Genomic DNA, 21762 nt, shown 5'->3' with positions numbered 1-21762 from the left:
ACCTTCTTTTACACAACCCTCTAGCTGTTCGCAGAGCACATTCACACCTAGGAGGTCCTTTGATCTTCACAACAGCCCTGATAATATGCCATCACTATTTGCATTTTATAAGTGAGGAAACTCAGACGGATGGGCAGTGTGATGTGGCAGGGAACAGTTTTCCCACTGGATCCCCTCCCTGGCTCAGCTACCAACTCACTAGGGACCTCTGGCAAGCCTCTTCTCCACTCTGGGCCTCAGTTTTCCCGTCTGTAAAATGGGGCAGCTGAGAACCCAATGGCCTCTGAGAACCCTCCTGGTATTCAACTCTCCTACCACAGGGCAGCAGCCCCTCCAACCTGCCAATTGAACTGCCCCCCATTTTACAGTTAAATAAGCATGAACGTGCCTCCTAGCTTGTTGCATTTTCCCAAGCTTGGGTTACTGTCAACCTCACTTTACACGCAAGGTAAGTATGGACAACCAGGGACGTGAAATGACTTGCCTGAGATCCCACAGGGGCTTAGTGACTGAGCAGGAGGGTGAAGGTAGAAGCTCTAACTAGATTTTTCCCCTTACTTCCCTAGAGCAATACTGTCCAGTTCAGCAGCTGCTGACACGCGTGGCTGTAAAGCGTGTGTGGCCAGCTGAATAATGCTCTGCAAAGATGTCTACACCCTAATCCTCGTATCTGTGAGTATGCTACTTTACATGGCAAAAGGGACTTTGCAGATGTGATTAAGGATTTTGAGATGGGGAGGTTATCCTGGATCCTTTGGGCAGGCCCAATATCATCATAAGGGTCCTATAAGAGGGAGTCGAGGGTCAGAGTCAGAGAAGGCAAAGTGACAAGTAAAGCAGAGGAAGAGAAGATGTGACAACAGAAGCAGTTTGGGATATGCACTTTGAAGATGGAGGAAGGGATGGATGGATGGGTGGGTGGATGGCTGGATGGCTCGCTGGGTGGCTGGGTGGGTGGATGGATGGATGGCTGGATGGATAGGTGGATGGATGGATGGATGGATGGATGGATGGATGGATGGAAGGTGGGCTGGAGAAGACAAGGAACGAATTCTCCCCTGGAGTCTCCAGGACGAACACAGCCCTGCCAACATCTTGATTTTAGCCCGCTGAGACTCATTTCCAACTTTCTAACCTCCAGAACTGTAAGATAATAAATCCGTGCTGTTTCAAAGCACTAAGTGCTAATGTGTTACAGCAGCGGTCGAAAGCTAATATGGCACTTGACGTGACCACTCCAAATTGAGATGAGCCATGAGTCTAAAATACGTACCATATTTTTAAAAAATAAATTTATTTATTTATTTATTTTTGGCTGCATTGGGTCTTCGTTGCTGTGTGCGGGCTTTCTCTAGTTGCGGAGCACGGGGGTTCTACTCTTTTGTTGTGGTGCGCAGGCTTCTCATTGCGGTGGCTTCTCTTGTTGCGGAGCACGGACTCTAGGCGCGCGGGCTTCAGTAGTTGTGGCACGCAGGCTCAGTTGTTGTGGCTGGCGGGCTCTAGAACTCAGGCTCAGTAGTTGTGGCGCACGGGCTTAGTTGCTTCGCGGCATGTGGGATCTTCCCGAACCAGGGCTCTAACCCGTGTCCCCTGCATTGGCAGGGGGATTCTTAACCACTGCACCACCAGGGAAGCCCTACCTACCATATTTTGAAGACATAGTATGAAAAAGAGAATTTCATTGATTTCCTTAATATTTTTATATTGATGACATGTTGAAATGATCAACATTTCATTATATTAGATTAAATAAAATTTATTAAAATTAATTTCCCCTGATCTTTTTTTAATGTTTGTATTAGGAAATTGACAATTACATGTGTAGCTCACATTATATGTCTACTGAACATCCCTAGAGGACTTTTCTCGTTGCCCTGATGAAGGAGCAGTCTCCACCCCTCTGTTGTAGCTGGGGATGGGGCCTTGCACTGAGTAAGGGAATCACACCCCCAACACACACACACACACACACACACACACACACACACACACACACACACACTGCAGGTGAGGGGCCTTGGTGGTGGGCGAGTGTCCCGGCCCCCCCTTGCCACTCCCATCTGCCTGGGCTGAGCCCTGCCTCTGGGCCAACCCATGTCCCTGCTAGATGTGACTTCTATTTTTAGCAGCTGTACTCGCTGGCTCCGCATAGCTAGCTCTGAGGCTTGCTGGGTGGGGGCCAGCCCCAGGCCTGCCCTCTCCCTGCCAACGGGGTCTCAGGAGGAGCTAACACCCTGGGGCTGGGGCCTCTCAGTCAGCCTTGCAACATCCCTGGCAAGGAAATACTATCATAATCCGCATGTTTTCTGTGACGAGGCTGAGGCTCAGAGGTCTCTCCAAGCGAGGAGGGCACAGAGCTGAGTCTGAGTCTTCCTCCCCAAGGCCTGACCTGCTCAGGGACTCGAGGAAGTCACCAGTTCTTGGGTGGCATTTCTCTGGAGCGTTTTCTACCTTGGAAAGTATTCTAAGCCAGAGAAAAGGAGAGAATCCATTTGGAAGGAGGGAGGGAGGTGGATGAAGCTTCCAGGTGAGCAGCTGACATCTCCTGATGCAGGGGGTCCCGGTAATGAAAGCACCCACACGTATGGAAAGGCAACACGACACAAAAACCAGGATTGCCCTGTGGTTAGAACTCAGGTGCCGGCCTCCAGAACACCCGGGTTTCGATGCTGCCTGTCTGCTGGAGCCCTCAGCCTCGGTCTCCTCCGCTGCACAATCGGCGTAGGGGGTGTCAGAGGACAAAGTGAGGTCATGAACATAAGTGCCCAGCCCCGAGCCAGGCACTGGGGAGCCCTCCTCTGTAAACAATCGCTATTGTTAGTATTTACCAAGGGCTTACTGTGTCCTCTCAGCAAAACATCCCAACAACTCATGAGGTCACTGTTGTCATCATCCCCATTTAACAGATGAAGAAACTGAGGCTGAGGGAGGTGAGGTCACTTTTCAAGGTCACACGTCTGGTGAGAGGCAGAGCTAGGAAGTTTTTGGTAACAGCTTTAGGAAGGTATAATTAAGATATAACGCACATACTGTACAATTCACCCATTTAAAGTGTACAATTCAATGGCATTTATATATTTTTTTCTCTTTCGTTGGTGGAACCCTAACTGATACAGCTGCAGTCTAGAAGACTTGTTTTTAGTTTTAAACACTGTTCTATTTTCCAAATATAAATTTGTTGGGAATTCCCTGGTGGTCCAGTGGTTAGGACTCTGCACTTCCACTGCAGGGGGCCCGGGTCCACTCCCTGGTCAGGGAACTAAGATCCCTCATGCCACCGTTGCAGCCAATAAGTAAGTAAGTAAGTAAATAAATAAATAAATAAAAACAAAATAAAATAAATATAAATTTGTTTTTAAATGAACAAAATACATAATCATTTAAAATAATATAAAGGTAGGGTGCATTTTATGATAAGTAAATTATATTTCAATAAAGCCATTAAAATAACAATATAAAAGCAATAGCTGCTCATTATTTTTAAAAAGAAGGGAGAAATACAGAAGAGTATCCCACTACTCAGAGATAACTACTATTAACGTGGTGGTGTATTTCTTGCCATATATAGATATATAGATATATATACCAGATACATACACACACACTCACAGTCTTCAAAATTGGTATCATATACATATACCAATCTTTATCTTTAATTTTCCATTTCATATTATTATTAACATTTTTCCATGCCATTAAAAATCTATGAAAGAATATTGTCATGACAGTGTTATATTCCATTATGTGGAAGGGACAGAAGTAATTTAACCATCCCCTAACTGTCAGATAATTCAGCTTTTACCCACTGCGATGAATAATCTTTTTTTTCTTTTAATTAATTAATTAATTTATTTATTTATTTTTGGCTGCGTTGGGTCTTCGTTGCTGTGCACGGACTTTCTCTCGTTGTGGCGAGCGGGGGCTACTCCCCGTTGTGGTGCGTGGGCTTCTCATTGCTGTGGCCTCTCTTGTTGTGGAGCACGGGCTCTAGGTGCACAGCCTTCAGTAGTTGTGGCACGCGGGCTCAGTAGTTGTGGCGTATGGGCTTAGTTGCTCTGCGACATGTGGGATCTTCCAGGACCAGGGCTTGAACCCGTGTCCCCTTCATTGGCAGGTGGATTCTTAACCACTGTGCCACCAGGGAAGTCCCTATGATGAACAATCTTGACAAGTCTTTGGTGTTACCTCTGATAACAGCCAGAGGAGAGATGTTTAGAAGTGCTATGCCTGGCTCGAAGATGTGAACAATTTTAAGGCTCTTGATACATATTGAAAAATGTTTTGCAGAAATGATGTACTAATTTAAATTTCCCCAAGTAATGTATTGAAGTATATATCTCATCTCACTCAGTATTGCTATATTTTTAAAATATTTGTTAATTTACTAGATGAGAAATGGCATTTTAAATTTAACACAGTTGCCTTTGGTATCTAGGAAGGATGAGCCGGTTTCACATGGTTACTAACCATCTACATTTCGTTCTATGTGAATTGTCTACACATGCCCTGTGTCCAAATTTCTATATACATGTTAGTATTTTTCTTATTAACTTATCACAAAGCATGGTAATTACTATTCATCGGTCACACTTATTGCAAGTACTTTTCTCAATTTGTCATCTGCCCTTCTGATTTCTTTTATGATTTTTTTAATACACTAAAGATTTTAATTTTTTAAACGGAGTTGTATTTCTTATTGTTTAAAATGTCCCCATCCAAATAAGGTCTGTAGTTTCTTTTTTATTTTTAATTTATTTTATTTATTTTGGCTGCCTTGGGTCTTAGTTGTGGCATGTGGGATCTTAGTTCCCCCACCAGGGGAACCCGTGTCCCCTGCCTTGGAAGGCGGATTCTTAACCACTGGACCACCAGGGAAGTCCCAGGTCTGTAGTTTCTTTTTTTTTAACATCTTTATTGGAGTATAATTGCTTTGCATCGTTGTGTTAGTTGCTGTTTTATAACAAAGTGAATCAGCTATATGTATACATATATCCCCATATCCCCTCCCTCTTGTGTCTCCCTCCCACCCTCCGTATCCCACTCCTCTAGGTGATCACAAAGCACCGAGCTGATCTCCCTGCACCATGCGGCTGCTTCCCACTAGCTAGCTATTTTACATTTGGTAGCGTATATATGTCAGTGCCACTCTCTCACTTCGTCTCAGCTTACCCTTCCCCCTCCCTGTGTCCTCAAGTCCATTCTCTACATCTGCATCTTTATTCCTGTCCTGCCCCTAGGTTCTTCAGAACCTTTTTTTTTTTTTTTTAGATTCTATATATATGTGTTAGCATACGGTATTTGTTTTCCTCTTTCTGACTTACTTCACTCTGTATGACAGACTCTAGGTCCATCCACCTCACTACAAATAACTCAATTCCATTTCTTTTTATGGCTGAGTAATATTCCATTACATATATGTGCCAGGTCTGTAGTTTCTTAATAGTGTCATACCAGCTTCAATTCCTTGGTTTTGAAAATGCACTATGGTTATGTAAGAGGTTATGATTAGGGAAAACTATGTGATGGGGTACACAAGAATTCTGTACTATTTTTGCAACTTTATGTGAGTCAAATTATTTCCAAATACAAGGTTAAAAAAGTTTTGTTTTTAAGTTGAAAAATATTTATTTAGATTTTCTTCTAAGTTTTATGGACTCATATTTTAACTCTTTCCTCCATCAGAAATTTATTTGATATAAAGTGAGAGATGAGACTGACTTAATTCTTTTCCAGATGGCTGGCCAATTGTCTTAGCCTTGAGGTTGAATCATTCTTCCTTTACCTGGTGATTTGGTCACCACCTTTATTACACACTGAAGCCTGTAAATGATAAGGACTGTTTCTGGGCTATTTTTGTTCTTCTGATCCATTACCATTTCTTATATCCTTACCATGCTATTTTTGATTACTAAAGTTTCAGAGTATGTTTTAAAATGTGACATGACAGGTGTTGGTTTCCTTCACGCATCAAATTTACCCTTTTTTTGTATTACTTGTATTTTTCAACATTTTTTGACTTTTTATTCTTGCAGATGGAACAAACATGATAAAAAATATTTCAGAGATTTTTATGAGAGTCTCATTAAACTTGCAAATTACCTTGAGAAAAGTTGACATCTTTACAACATCCTGTTTTCCTATCCAAGACCACAGTAGGAATGAAGCTTCATTTATTTATCTTTTTCTGTTTCTCAGTAAAGGTGTGTGGTTGTCTTCTTATCAGTCTTTCACATTTCTTGTTAAGGCTAGTTACTGATATGTTATGACAGAAATTTTTTCAACTTATGCTTTCTAATTGGTTATGTTAGTATGTAGGGTGGTACAGATGTATAGGATGGTGACTGCCTTTTATATCCAATCACCTTGCTGAATTCTCTTATTTATTCTGGTAGCTTTTTCAGTTAATTTTACTGGTTTTCAAGATGGACAAACAAATCCTGTTTAAATCAGCATAATTTTGACTCCTTTACAAATAGCAGCAACATTCTGGAGCCACAAGGATCATTTGGTGGATAAACATAAGCAAGTTACTTATCATCTATGAACTTCAATTCCCTTATAAGGAAAAAAATGGAAACAATGTTAATACAATCTTGTTGAGGTGCTATGAGTATTCAGTAAAATAATATATTTAATATAAAATACATAAAATAACTATCTATCTTGTTGAGGTGCTATGAGTATTCAGTAAAATAAGATATTTAATATAAATCCAATTTCAGAATCCTTAAGAAGTGGTAGTCTTTTTCCTAAGTCACCTCCTTGCTTCACATTACAGCAATGGCTAAAACTTTCAGATCAATGTTGAATAATAGTATTGGGTTTTATTCTTTATTGAGTTCCTAATTTTGATTGGAGGACTTCCACGGTTTTACCCAAAGAGCCTATTAATCAAACCATCATGCCTCTAGAGCTATTACATAAACACAACATGAAAATCACAGAATCCTCTTTAAGGCAATTGTTCTCCCTTAAATCTGAAAGCTCAAAATTTCTGACAAGTTTGTTATTTATACATCAGTAAAACTGGGGGAAAGAATTTTAAGGTTGCTGGAGGTTTCTGTGCCTTGTTTTCTTAACGGGTCAGTTCCTTACTTTACGAGTCTGAGGAACTCTGGGATCTGAGTGAGGACAAACCCCAGGAAGTCAGGGTAGATTAAAGCTTCAGCGGGACTTCCCTCCCTCTGGAGCTTGGACAGAAAGGGCACTGGACCTGGAATCCTTTAACCTGCTTTCAGATCCTTACCCTTGCTGGCTGTGAGACCTTGGGCAAGTCACATCACCAGCTCTGAGCCCCACTGCCCTCATGGGCAAAGCTGGGTGACACAGTCCCCAACTGGTGGGGTTATGAGGGGCAGCTGGATGACACATGTGAGGTCCAGACACACAGAAGATTCCCAGGAACGTTAGCTGAAGCTGAGTGCTCTGGGGGATTGTGTGCTGGGCTTATTTAAGAGGAAGAATCCCTAAAGCCTTCTACGAATAAGTTGTTTATTAGGTGTTCACTCATCAAATCTTCCCAACATCTATGTTCCTGGCACCGGGCTAGTCTTGGCAATCAGTGTTCAACATCCCAGCACAGGGCAGAGGGGAGACAGACAATAAATGAGCACAAATAAATGTGCCTTCCTGCAGGGAGGGGCTGGCAAGGGCCTAATGGGGGAGCGGCTGATTGCCAGAGTCCTTCCCCCTCCCTCGGTCCCCTGGGTCGGGCCAGGCCGCCAGCACCCGCAGCCATATGGAATGCATTGAGCAGCTCCAGCATTCCAAACACGCGGTTCTGCTCTCCCAGGCGCCTTTTCCTGAACCGTGCCAGGCCTTCTGCAGGCAGCCAGGGCCTCAGTGCCTGATAAGAGGGCCTCCTGAGGCTGCATTCCACCTGTGCAATGTCAAGGTCAGCGCGGGGGTGGTGGCGGGTATCCCCGATGCTCTGTAGCTGCTCCTCCATGGCCCTGGCAGGGACTGGGAGGTGGCCTGGAGAGAAGAGACCAAGTGGCCCCAGGGGCCGCTGGAATCACAGCATCTGGTTGCTTTGTTGTAGAAAAGTAATAGAAACATTTAAAATAAAAATTCTACTGTATAGCACAGGGAACTATATTCAATATCCTGTGATAAACCATAATGGAAAAGAATATGAAAAATTATATATATATATATATATAAACTGAGGACTTTGCTGTACAGCAGTAATTAACACAACATTGTAAATCAACTATAATTCAATTTTTTTAAAAAAGAAATAGTGAAATAAAATAATAAAATAAAATAAAACATCCTAAATTGGGCATGCAGGTCCCCCACCAACCTTTCTAATCAGGTTTCCCGTAACTTTGTCTGACTTCCCCTCCTTGACAGAGTCAGGAGTCCTGGGGTCCATGACTGATTCTGGGCCTATCACAGAGCAGTGTCAGGTCATACTTGACCCTCAGTGGTTGGTTTGATGAACGACTGGGTGAGGGATGGCTGAGCACCAACCATGTGCGGGCATGAGTCCCACACTAATCTCACTTCCCTGACAGAAGGCCCCTGCCTGAAGCATGGTCCCTGTTTACAGAGGAGATAACTGAGGCTCAGAACTGGAATCCAGGCTTCGCACTTGCCTCCACTCCAGAGGTCTGCAAACTGCCACTCAGCTGAACCAGGCTGAGGGCTTGTTAAAACAGAGTGCTAGGGGAATTTCCTGGTGGTCCAGTGAACAGGAGTCTGAGCTTCCACTGCCAGGGGCCCGGGTTTGATCCCTAGTCAGGGAACTAAGATCCCACAAGCTGCGTGGCATGGCCAAAAAAATTAATTAATTAAAAAAAAATAACAGAGTGCTGGGTCCACCCCCAGATTTTTAAACTCAGTGGTTCTGGGGTGGAGCCAGAGAATTTGCATTTGTCACACGTTCCCAGTTAATGCTGATGCTCTTGGTCCAGGACCAAACTTTGGGAAACTCTGCCTACACTATGGTGCCCCCTCTGAATAAATTTTCAGTGATTAGGGAGATGCGACATTCCATGGCAAGGATGTGTGATGAGCTGCCTTCCCTATACCGATAGTAGAGGGTTCCATTCCTGACTGTCCCACCCTCAGGGGAATGCCCTGCTCCCCAATACTACGTCCAGTCATCTGAGTGCTCCTCCTGGACACCACAGGGCACAGACTTCCTAAGGTGGAGGTGCGTCCATTGAGCAATGAGAGCAAGTGATTGTCGATGATGAATTTGCTTCCTTAAGTAATCATCAGGAGAGGGGACAGTCAGAGCTAAAGAAGGAGCTGGAAGTCTTGGAGAAAACTGCCAGCGGCTTCCAAGAAAGGGATGTACAGGACGGCTGGAGAGTTGAGTGATGTGGAAGGCAGGACAGGAGCTGAGCGTGCTGGGAAGAGAGTGATGGGGCAGCTGCAGACTTGGAGAGGGAGCTACCTGCATCACCGCTGAAACCAGGGGTGCCCGGGGCCTGGTAAGCAGAGAGCTGGGACAGAGAGCTGAGGAAATCAAGGGCTTCTCGGAATGCATTTCCATTTTATTCCGCCAGTGTTTACATGTGGCTTCTTTTTCAGCGTCTAGCCAACCTGAGCAGAGCAAGAGTACCCTTATCCATGGGGCACACCTTATTAATTAGGCTATTAAATAATGACATCGCCACACAAGGGGGTTTTCATAATTAATAATCACAGCTGCCATTTATTGTGTCTATTATGCACCAGGCCTTTTACATACAAAACCTCGTTCAGTCCTCCCAACAACCTCCAGAAAGTGGGTTCTGAGATTATCCCCATTTTTCAGATGAGGAAGCTGAGGCTAAGGGAGCTTAAATAACTTGGCCAAGGTCCTAGTCGCTAGGAAATGACAGGGCTACTGTCTCACCATCTCTAAACCGTCACTTTCCTCTCTATCACCCTGCCTTTCATTTCCTGAACACCTGCTCCGTGCACGGCCCTGGGAGGGACCGCAGATGAATCATTCAAGAAGTCACTGATTCAACAAGCTTTCTTTTTTTTCTTGTTGAGCACTTACTCTTTTGTATGGGCTTCTTTATTTATAGCATGCCTTATTCCAGAAAGCACTTAACATAACTTCTTGATGTACAAGAGAATAAAAATTTTAGAGGCGTGGTCATGTGACGGTTGCCAAATGGAAAACAGAAGCTGGAAAGGTCAGAGGAACCCGGGAAAAAGACAGGCAGACAAAAGGCAGAGCTCGTGGTCCTCTGGGTTACAGGAGACAAGCCCCAAATTGTCCTCTGAGCTTTCTAGCGGCCAAAATCTAATCCCACGAGGTTCAGGGTCCATAAGATACCAACGAATCAGCGGCTGCAGGAAAACATGACTTTCCTGGGCCCTAAGACCAGAGAGGCCTTTTCCTAGGGAGCTGGCGTGAGGAGAACACGGTGGAACGTAGGGAGCAATGTCCCCAAACGGCGTACCGACTACACGTACAGCACAGGCCCCGGGGGCTGTTTCCTGTGCTCCCCTCCATGCTGGCCCAAGTCCCAAAGCGGAAAGCAGCTCGGGGGAGAGAGCACAGCGCAGGACAGGCCTGCCGGTCTCCGTTCTCTGGTTTAATCCCCACGCAGCGTTTATAGGAAACATTTAGAACAAACTGGCAGGCTGCTAGCTACATGCAGTCCTCAGGTAAGCTCTGTTTGGCCTGAGAAGTATACTTAAACGGTTTGGATTCATCGCCAACTTTAAACTGTTAGGAAATTTCACCTAAAAAGCTAGATTTTGACAGTCTGTTTAAAAAAAAAAAAAGGATTTGACTACATGGGACCCACATTCCCTAAGGGTGAGAATTGGCTTGAGCTGAGTAGTTTTCCGATGATCCCTCCATGGTTCCCTGAGGCCCTTTTTGTTTTCAACTTCCCTACCTGGCTTTGCAAGTTGTCAGGAGCTTGCAGCCCTGGTTTAGGATATTTTGAGTTGTGTCACATTGGTGTGCGTCAGCAGCAGTCAGTAACTGTTTACAGTGCGGGGTCCCAGGCCGGGCTCCTTGGATCTGGGGTGGGGCTCAGTCTTTCTAACAGGTATTGAGGTGCAGGTGTCTCTCCTGACAGGCTGGATGGCTGTCTGGGGCCCAAGAGTGATTGTATAGCTGCTCAGCACCACCGATCCAGGTAAATGGATGAATAGTGTTCCTTTCAACACAGCTTTTGGCAAGTACAGTGGGGCTGTGAGTTCAAGATCATGCTCCCTGACAGATGCCCAGAGTGTAGCTCCTCTGAGTCTCTGGGGGAGTCCTGAGTCAGGTGCTGTCAATCACAGTGGTGCTCGCCCTTGGCTGCACGTTAGAACCACCTGGAGAACTTTTCAACCCATCCTCAGGCCCAGGCCACCTCCCAGACCAATAAAATCTGAATCTCTGAGGAGAACACAGGCGTCAGCATTTTAAAGCTCCCCAGGTTATCCCAGAGGACTGCCAGGTGTGAGGAGCAGGGCTTAAAAAGGACCATGTTCTCTGGGCCAGGTCTGGTATCAGCTGGAGAGATACTGAGATGAGGAGGGCTCCCGGGAGAGCAGAGAGGATGGAGGTAAGTGGACTGTCGGGGTAAGTGTGACGAGTACTCTGGGAACCCAAATGGAGACCCCCTAAGCCAGCCTGGGGGACTCAAACTCTCCACCACCCCATCCTCTGGAGGAGAGGCCCGGGCTGAATTTTGGGAATAAATACCATCCAGCCACATAAAGAAGGAGAAGGAGAATCCCAGCCAAAGCAAGGGTACAGTCCAAGACTCTGAGGCCCGAACGGAGAGGGGGAAGAGATAGAGCGGAAGGTTGTCTGGTGCAGCTGAGTCAAGAGTAGGGGGAAGGAATATGAGAAGAGGCCACAGAGGCAGGAAGGGGCCAAATCACAAAAGGCCTTGCATGTCAAGCTAGGGAGACTGAATTTTGCCCTGAGGCTCAGAGGAACTTCTGGAGGGTTTTAAGTCCAAGAGTCATATGGATGAACAAATCCATAATGGGCTGGGGTTATCCAGGAGGGCTTCCTGGAGGAGGTCAGACTTGAGCTGAGGGAGGGGGAGGATTTGGAAAGCTGGCCGGGAGGGAGAGGTGTGGGTATTCTGATCAGCTTGCTACTGTTAAAGCTCTTCAAAACCCTTCCCTCCCCCACGCCGTTTGAAACCATTTGAATCACAAGCTGCCCCTGTTTAGAGATGTGTTTGTCGGTTATTTGAAAGCTGTGGTTTCTCTTTAGCAGATTCTGGGCCCCATCCTTTGACTAGGAACCAGGAAGGAATAAAGAACGCATCCTCTTGCCCAGAGAGCTAATTATTGAAATACTGTGGGCCTCACCAGGGTTTATGGCGTCACTGATCTCTGTCATCCAACAGCTCCTAAATTCTAACTGGTCAAAGTTTTCAGTACATTTTTATGGGCTGCCCCAAAGCCAGCTGGAAGCTTTTTTTCCATAAACTTTCCCTGAGACAAGTAGCCAGGTTTCACATATTAAAATGAAAACGTCAAAAGGGTTGTTTAAAAAAAAAAAAAAAAAGCAAGAAAAGAAAAGAAAAGAAAAAGATTCAGCTCAGCTCACAAAACTCACATCAGAGTCCAGCAGCATCTGCCTGGGTTTTTCTGCAAAGCTGATGGTCAAGTTAGAACGATGATAATAATCCCATGATCACTTTATCCATTCACTCAACAAACACTTCCTGGGCATTTACTGGGTACCAGGCTTGGGCTGGACACCAAGCTGAGAAGATGCCTTAGGCATGATTGCCCCATCCCCACTGCCCCCAAGGGCTCAAAATACTTTAGAGTTTACAAAGTGTTTTCACGTGTAATTTTGGGGGCTGTAGGTAATGTTATTATCCCCATTTTTCAGAGGAGGAAATTGAGGCTCGTAGAGGTTAGGTAACTTGCCCAGAGTCACAATAGTAATAAGGGGTAGAATTCAACCTTGGGTCATCCACGTTCAGAACCTACGTTCTGTCCACTCCACCCTGCTCCTTTTTAAGCAACACCATCTAACCGTTATTGGCTTAACTTGAACAATAGCTCCAAGAGGTTTAGCTGCAACTTATAATCTGTCTAGTATCTGCCCCCATCTTAGAACCTGATTTCTCTTTTGAGGGAGTTCCCCCATTGTGAGGAAGGAAAACTAGCACCCACCTCCCATGGCACCATCACCATGTAAGCCTAGTGAAACCCAGTGCTTCCCCAGCGTCTCCTGCCCGGACAGTGGATAGGCAAATGTGAAATACAACCTCCACCAATCAGATACTCCCTCCTGGGGCTGACTCTTGAGTGAGTGGTGAGAGGACCCTTGGAGGTCAAAATCACTCTCAGCAGAGGTCCCCAGATCAGACTGCCTGCAGCATTCCCTTGGCTGGGGTTCCTGTGGCTCCCATGGCTGCGCCCTTGGTCCAGACCTCTCAGCCCTTCAAGCTGCTACCAAGCTTGCTCTTCTACGGGATTCCATTCTCATCTGGGTCCTTCTGGCCTTTTAAGGGTCATGAGTGTAGAGAAGGAGGCTGAGGTAAAACCCATGGGTGTGGACTGCTGAAGGAGCAATGGGCTGGAGTACACGGACAGAGGGGCAGGAGGGAGAGGAATAAAGGGACCCCAATATGTGCCAGGAGATGGTCTGGGAAGGGTCTGATCAGTGATCTGTTCTCAAGCCTCTGAAAGAGGGATCATCAGTCAGGATTCTCCAGGAAAACAGAACTGATGGAGATAGATAGGTACATAGGTACATACATACATTGATAGATACAAAGATACATAGGTACAAAGATAGGTAGATTGATAGATACAGAGAGGATAGATACAGACATAGATACATAGATAGATACATAGATGGTAGATAGCCATAAAATAAATATGTATATACAGTTTTTAAAAGAAATACCTTTATTTTAAGAAACTGGCTCACGGGATGGGGGGACTGCCAAGTCCAGGGTAGGCTGACAGCCTCCAACGCAGGCACGAGGTGATGCTGTGCTCTTGACACACCATTTCTTCTTCTCTGGGAAACATCCGTTTTTGCTCTTCAGGCCTCCAAGTGATTGGATGAGGCCCTCTCACACATTACCAGGGTCATCTTCACTGCCTGTAGATGTTAATCACAACTACAGAATCCCTTCACAGCCCCACCTAGATCCACATTTGATTAAATAACTGGGTGCTAAAATTAACCCTCATGGAAGGGTCATCCCAGGTTGGTACCTCCTGGGATTGTCAGAGGGGGGGTGACTGCGGACAGGATGGACCAGCAATTGGAGTGAGAAACACTCAAGTTGGCATTGGGTCATCTCCTGACCGCAGACGAGGACATGGCTCCTCGGTCTCACCAAGGGTTCATTGCCAAAGCCAGGTTGGCTGTGAAGGGTTTGCGAACAGATTACTCACGGTTTGAGCCTGTGCTCTCTCTGCTTCCGCTGCGACCTGCACAGACAAAACCCCTCGCTGCGGAGTCCTGTCCCTGCCTCTCCCTTTTCCGGTGGCCATCCCCCGCCCCTGACCTTTTTATGTCCAGCTGCTGCAGCATCTCTCTTTCAGCTGAATGTTTATACAAACTGTGCCTACTGTTCCCACCAACCTAAGTCCCAGGGCCTCTTTCCTGGATGCCCACCGCTCCGGAGTCCCTCTCCCTTCCTCTAACTGCCCCCACCTCAGCCACCACACACACCCTGGGCCTGTCGAAGCCCCCCAGGTGGGATCCAGACCCCAGTGGTCTGAGCCGCATCTGAAGTGAACAGCTCTTGGCTCACAGGCTCCTACCCAGGGTGTCTCACAAATTGGGCTCCCTCCACGCAGCTCTGGCCTAGACGTTTCCTGTCCATGGCAGGAGATGTATGGGGTCTTGAACTGTAATCTTGGAAGGGGCAGCTGTAAGACACAGATCCAAGTGGTCCCAGCTAAACCTCTCAAAGCCATCGCCCCAGTTTCGGCCCAAAGGTTAGGGAGCAGAACAGACCACAGAGAGAGACCAGCTTTGGGAGTTTCTTCTGCGAGCAGCAAAAGAGCGAAGATTCTCTTTAAATCGCTGTAGACTCACGGCCTCTCCAAGTTGATTGTCACCTAGACATTCCCCCACCCAGGCAAGGACTCCCTCAGAAATTCAGGAGAATGTCATATATCACAGAACACTGAACAAGAAGGCTTTTAAAATAAATTTTGGCAGTAGGAAAACCCAAGAGGATTGCTGGAGATCTGACAAAAGCAACAGGGTATAAATCTCTCAGCAGGGAGGCAGAAACCTTGATCAAACTATGGCTCATTTGCTGATTTACCACTTGACCTTGAACAAGTCTTTCCTGGATGACCTTGAGCAAGCCTCTCGTGCTCTCCAGGTACCAGTTTGCCTATCTGAACATGAGGAGTTGGGTAACGTGACTTGGAAGGTCCTCTCCAGTTGTGACTACCTGACCCTGAGACTTGTGTCTAATACCTTCTAGCTGCATGACCTTGGGTACCTCACTCAACCTCCTTAACCTCAGTTTCATCATCTACAAAATGGGGGATTTGTAATCCTAGCCTTGTTCATCTTGTAGCGTTGCTGTGGGGATGGAATGGGAGATGTGAAAATACCCTGTGTAAACTCCAAAGAGCCATTCATATATGAAGTATTAGTGCAAGATGAAATATCATTGTATGATGTATCTAGGGTGTCTTAATTGCATAAGAAGCTACAAGACCAAATAGCAGCATTCATAGGGGCAGAAGGGCATGGTGGTCAAAGGCTCTGGACCCAGCCTGCCTGGGTTTGTGGCTCAGCTCTCCCACCTTTACCAGTTTCCTCATGAGTAAAATGGGTTAAGAATAGCACATGTGAAACCCAGGGCAGTGCCTGGCATGTGGTGTGCTCTCTAGTGTGTGCTCTCTGGTGTGCTGATGATTATCATGATTATCTTCCTATCATGAAGCAAGGAGGCAGGGTGGGGCAGTGGGATGGCCATTGGTCTTTTTTTTTTTAAACATCTTTATTGGAGTATAATTGCTTTACAATGGTGTGTTAGTTTCTGCTGTATAACAAAGTGAATCAGCTATACATATACATACATACCCATATCTCCTCTCTCTTGTGTCTCCCTCCCACCCCCCCATCCCACCCCTCTAGGTGGTCACAAAGCACAGAGCTGATCTCCCTGTGCTTTGCTGGCCGTTGGCTTTTGAATACACCGACCTAACTGGGTTCAAACCTCCATTCTACTAGCTGAATCATACAAATGATCATGTGATATCCACTGTCTTCTTTTTTGCTCTCCTCTGATTATTTCTTGAGCAGTTAATAGTTTGTCTCCTTCATGAAATGCCCAGCAAGGGGTTGGCTCCTGGGGACCAGTTCTTGTCTGTTTCCTATCTGCTCAGCTTGGGGCTGGGCGCTCAGCCACCAAGTTGACAGACTCACGGGTTGCTTGATTCTAGAAAAGATGCCTTGTAAATACTGGAATTCACTAATAAAATTCTCCTCTGTATTTTAATATGGGGATAATTTGAAAGATATCTTTACCCTTCCCCAGAAGTATCTGTTGTACAATGGCATAGATTAACAAAAGACACAGTGCCCTTGCTTTGGGCTAGAATTCTATTTACTTATTCAATTTACTTATCTATTTATCTAATTCTATCTTTTATAATCACATTATTTGTATCACACCAATCAAAATCTCTGATTGAATTTAATATACGGACCTAATTCATAAAAAAGAAGACAAAATAACTCTCAAATAATAAATGCGATGTTTGGTGGATCAAATCTCTTTTATGGCGGTGCCACGGCATGTGGAATCTCAGTTCCGCGACCAGGGATAGAACTCGTGCCCCGAGCAGTGGAAGCCTGGAGTCTTAACCACTGCACCGCCAGGGAAGTCCCTCAAATCTTTATATAAGATCCTTTGTGTAGCAAGATTGGGAACTACTCATTTGTTTAAACGTTATGCTTTGACCAGTGAGTAAATCTGAAGCCCAGACCGGAGAAGTGATTTATTCAAGGTTACCCAGTGAGGGAGAAACAAAGCTCAGATTAAGTTCATAAAATCAAATACTTTTGTAGTCAGAGGCACTTTAGAGATCATGGGTATTTACTCAGAACCAACCACTCCTTGTCTTGAGCCATTTCTTTTTTTTTTTTTAATATATATGAAAAAAATTTTAATAGTAATTACAGTAATAAAAATTAAAACACAATGAGAAACAAAAATACAAAGTTTGTACTGGCAAAAAAATAAACTTTCTGACAATCCTGAGTGTTGGTTGATCCTATCTCTTAACAGACTATCACAGTGACCTGTTGATGTGTCTGTCTGCCAACCCTACTGCTGGATCTGGGCTTCTTGATGCCAAAGACTGGGATTTATTTATCTTTATGGCACATCTCCCTCTGCCCTGACCCTTATTCCTAGGGGTGCCTGCCCACAGCACATTGCCCTAACCGGCTGCTGAATGTTGCAAGTGTGAATAAAGCCGTACTTTATTTTTAACAGATGGGGAGACCAAATCAGAGAAGAGAAGGGACCCACCCCTGGTCCCATAGCAAGCTTGCAGGGAGGGTCAACAGGATCTCCTACATCCCAATGGAGGCGCTCCTGGACTCCCAAAGAGGACAGACACTTGATGTCTCTCGTTTCCCCACAAAAGCCACAGGTAAAGGTGTTTATGGCTTGGCAGCCAACGAAGGCCACAAACACTTCAATAGGCCACAGTCTGACCCTGTCAACTATTTCTTTTTTTTTTTTTAATTTTTAAATGGTGTTAACAGTCATCCTTTCTACTATAATTTGAAAGCTCTCAGCACCTCCATGCTGAGGCCATTATAAACTGACCCCCAAATTCAGGCAACAAAACACAGGCCCGCCTACCGGCCACCTACTTTCACAGATGAAATCTTAATTATTTCCAAATAATTATTGTCTTAATGATTTCCAAAACCTTTATTATAATCATAATTATTCAAATTTGTGAATAAGCGTTTTCTTCTTTGTAGAGCACTTTCATATATACTAACTGGTCTAGGACTCAAACAAATAGGTCCTCTCGAATTAAGGTACTGTTGCACGTTTAAAATAGGTGAATTTTTTGTATGTGAATTACCTATAGCTCAATAAAGCTGACTTAAAAAGTAAGACAGTGAAAACCACAAGTGACTTTTATTCTCTTCCTTGTGCTTTTCTGTATTTTCCATGGTGTCCTTAATTGAAAGCAAAAATAGAAGAGGGCCGCAGATGGAAGAAGATGGATTTTTGCAAGGTGGGAGACCTTCTCTCGACACTCCTTGGCCTTTGCTGGTCTCCCCTGAGACACAGCTGAGAGTACTCCTCCCTACTTTGCGTGGCTTTGGGGACGTCACTCCACCTCTCCAAGCTTTTGTTCTCTCCCCTGTGAACAGATCTGATGCCTGCCATGCCCAGTTCACCCCGCCGTGACAAGTCTCAGGGAACAGACATGTTAGGACACTGTGAGGTCTGATGGCCCTGCACATGTGACAGGTTAGTGCTGTGACTAAACCTCCTTTGCTGTAATCTCCCAGCCCCCGCCCCCATCTTTAAAATTACCAAATATTTCAAACGTACAGAGGATAGAGAAAAAGTTTTGGACTTGAGAAGAAGGATCATTCCGAAGAATTACAGACAAGACACCCAGCTTTGTCAAATCTTGACACCTTGCCATATATGCTTCAGATTTTTTTTTCTGAGAAATACAACATTACAGATAAAATTAAATCCCCTGTGTTCCTCTTTCTGATCTCATTCTCATCCCTCCCTTCCCAGAGGTAACTACTATTTTAAACTTAGTGTCTTTGATTTCCTATGCATGTTTTAACACTTTCACTATCTGACTGTATCCCTAAAAATACATATATAGCATAGTTTTGAATTAAAAAAAAGAAACTTTTGGTATCACACTATTCTACCACTTGATGTTCCCTTTTTCTTTTTTTTTCTAGACTGTATCTATGTTGAGGCTACAGCCTCAGTTTATTTTCCCTCCCAGTATATTATTCCATTGCACAGATAGATCACAATTTATCTATCTGCACTGCTGTTGATGGACAATTAATCAATTCCTCATTTTTCATAATTATGTGCTGAGTGAGTGAAGTCACTGAATTGTAGACAAGAGTATCTTTAACTTTATTAGATGTTGCCAAACCTCTTCTCCAGAGAAGTTGTACCAATTTACACCTCCATCAAGACTGTACAAGGGTTCCAAGGGTGCCACCTCTTTACCCCCTCCACCTTTCTCCCAACATTGATATAATGCTTACTCCTTGCCAGTCTGGAGGATGTGAAATGGCGTTTCACAGCCCTTTTCATTTGCATCTCTCCCATGACCCGTGAGGTTGAACATATCTTTACATTTTTGGCCACCTAGGTTTCCTCTTCTGTGAATTGCCTGTTGATAGTCTTAACCCATTTTTTAAAAAAATGATTGTTTGTCTTTCTCTGGTTTGTCCATGCTTTCAACCTACTTCTGCCAGATCCCAAAGCAGACTCAGATCATGGCCCTTCTCAGTTCTAAACTCCCCGAGGCTCTCTAGGATACACATAACTTACAACCTTGCTCAGTGGCCCTGATTTGCCGTGGGCTGAAAACCAAGCTCAGCCCAGGACGCTCAGCTCCACCTTCTCCTCCAGCCTTACCGTCTGCACCCTGAACTCCGGTCCAGCAGACACAACTCACTCCGTCCCAGGCCTCCTGCACACACCATGCCCTAGACCTGGAATGCCTCCCTCCTATCCCCACATTCCCTCTGAATGCCACCTTTTCTATGATAGTTCTCAATTCAAAGTTGGATTTGCCTCTAAATGGTCAGGTGAAACTATACCTTTCTAGTGGCATTTATCATTTCTCCTTTTGTAGTATTTTAACCACTCCTCATCTTGCCCATCACTTTTTCACTGACAAAAACACCCGCCCCTGCATTATGCTATTTTGTCCTCATCTCTGCAATGGCCCTGTGAGATGGGGTAGTACCACTACCCTCTTTGAACAGATAGGGAACGTGGCCTACAGGGGGACTAGTTCACCCAACGTCTTACTCTGGCTCAGAGGCAGAGCTGGACTTGAAGCCAGGACTCCTCCAATTCCATGTCCAGCTCGCTGCACCACACCCCTCATATTTATATATGTATGTTGTTGCTGCTTGAGCCAACACCTGACTCCCCATGAGACTGTGGGCCCCATAGCTCCCAGTTCTAGTCCTACCCAGGGGGGCACTCAATGAATATATAATTTCTGGACAAAGCACGATAATCACTTACCGCATACCCACTGGCTGCTGGGGGCTGTGCATACATTCACCCTAACCTTCCCAACAGCTCTATGAGGAGACTGGGTTTTAAGAGTTGAAGTGCTATGCTCAGGGTCCCACAGCTGGTAATCAGTGGAGTTGGCCTATGAGACCCAGAGGTGAGTGCTTCCAACTGTAATCTCTGCCCTGTGCATCCTACAGGTAGACCCAGCCAGCCAGAGAGATCACACCCCAAGGCCCAGAGGCAGGGGGCCAAGGGTGGGCAACTTGACAGTCAACAGGAAGGACGGGGGGCTGGGGGAGTATGGTCCACCTGCTACACCCATGATGTCCACACTCCACAGCCTCACGGGTGTCTGTGCAGTGTGATGCTAGCAGGTGAGAAGAGGGCTGAGGGATAAGGAGAGGGGTTGGCAAGTATTCTCCAGCCCCCAACCCCCAAAGAGTAAGTCTGGATGGGGACATTTCTGCCCATTCTCCCCAGGGCAAGGACTGGATATGACTGGAGCCACGCCCCTTTCCTCAATCTGCTATTCCTATGACTCTGTATGATGTCTTTCACTGTGTGCCACTTATTTAAATGTTGTGTTTGTGTGTGTGGTATGTATTTGCAATTGTATCTTTGTGTTGTGTTTCCGTGCATTACGTTTGTGTGCAATTTGCTGTTGGTGTACTCTGTTTCTCTTGTGCGCCTGTGTTACTGCGTTGTGGCTCCATGCCTGTTTGTCTACTTTATGTGTATGTTTTGTTGTGTGTCCATGCTGTGTACACGGTGTGTCTCTCCTATGTATCTATGTCCATACTCTGTAATTGCCTCTTTATTGTGTGTTGTGTCGTGTGTATCATGTGTTGTGAATTTGTGTTTGTGCCGTGCGCGTTGTGGATCTGTTTCTGTGTGTGCTCTCTACACCGCAAGTGCAGGATGTTTGTGTGTTTCTGTCGTGCGAATCCCGTTTGGGTTGTTCTAGGTCTGTGTCTACGCAGGGAGTCCGTGTGCATCTGCACCTCCCCCTGTGTGTCTGTGCCAGCTGACGTCTGTGCCCTGCGCGCAGAGTTGTGTTTCCTCAACAAGTGTGTGCCGGCTCGGAGTGCCGCGCGCGCCTCCTCGTGTGCCCGCGTTGTGCCTGCGCCTCCGCCGGGCGGTCATGCCGGGGCGCAGGCTCCGCGTCCGTGTGCGCTCGCGCCGCTTGTCTGCGTCCGGCGCGCGGTGGCGGCGGAGGATGCGCGCCCGTGGGGGCGGGGGCGGGGGCGGAGGCCGGGGCGCGGCGCGGGGGCGGCCCGGGGGCGGGAGCGGGCGAGCCGGCGGGCGGGCGGTGCTGCGGGGCCCCGCGGCCGCGGGCTCCAATGGCGAGGCCGGCGCGGCCCCCGCTAATTACATAAGCGGGACGTCAATAATTCGCGGGAAAACGCGAAAAAGATGGCGCCCCGCGCCCGGGGGGCCCCTTCCTGAGCGCCCCGGCCCCTCCCTCCTCCTCCGCCCCCCCTCCTCCCCGCGGCGCCCCCGCCCCGCCCCGCCCCCGCCGAGACCCCGACCCCGGCCCCACGGGCGGACACTCGGCCGGGCAGCCGCGGGCCGAGCGCAG

At 46.2% G+C, this 21762-nt stretch overlaps 1 long non-coding RNA gene across 3 annotated transcripts; it reads left to right on the top strand.

The window, feature by feature from the left end:
• Nucleotides 1-570: 570 nt before the first annotated feature.
• Nucleotides 571-21330, top strand: LOC132367954 (uncharacterized). 3 transcript variants are annotated; one of them, XR_009503892.1, is made up of 6 exons: nucleotides 571-672; nucleotides 17412-17571; nucleotides 18128-18174; nucleotides 18314-18413; nucleotides 20247-20337; nucleotides 20664-21330. It is a non-coding gene; the product is annotated as an uncharacterized LOC132367954 (long non-coding RNA). The 3 variants fall into 3 exon arrangements; XR_009503891.1 differs by having other exon boundaries at nucleotides 20247-20557; XR_009503893.1 differs by lacking the exon at nucleotides 571-672 and adding an exon at nucleotides 11446-11513 and having other exon boundaries at nucleotides 20247-20557.
• Nucleotides 21331-21762: the final 432 nt, after the last annotated feature.

This window comes from Balaenoptera ricei, chromosome 6, assembly GCF_028023285.1.
Source record: "Balaenoptera ricei isolate mBalRic1 chromosome 6, mBalRic1.hap2, whole genome shotgun sequence".
In the NCBI taxonomy this organism is placed as follows: Eukaryota; Metazoa; Chordata; class Mammalia; order Artiodactyla; family Balaenopteridae; genus Balaenoptera; species Balaenoptera ricei.
Note: the sequence above shows the minus strand (reverse complement) of the source record. Positions and strands in the feature narration are given on the sequence as shown.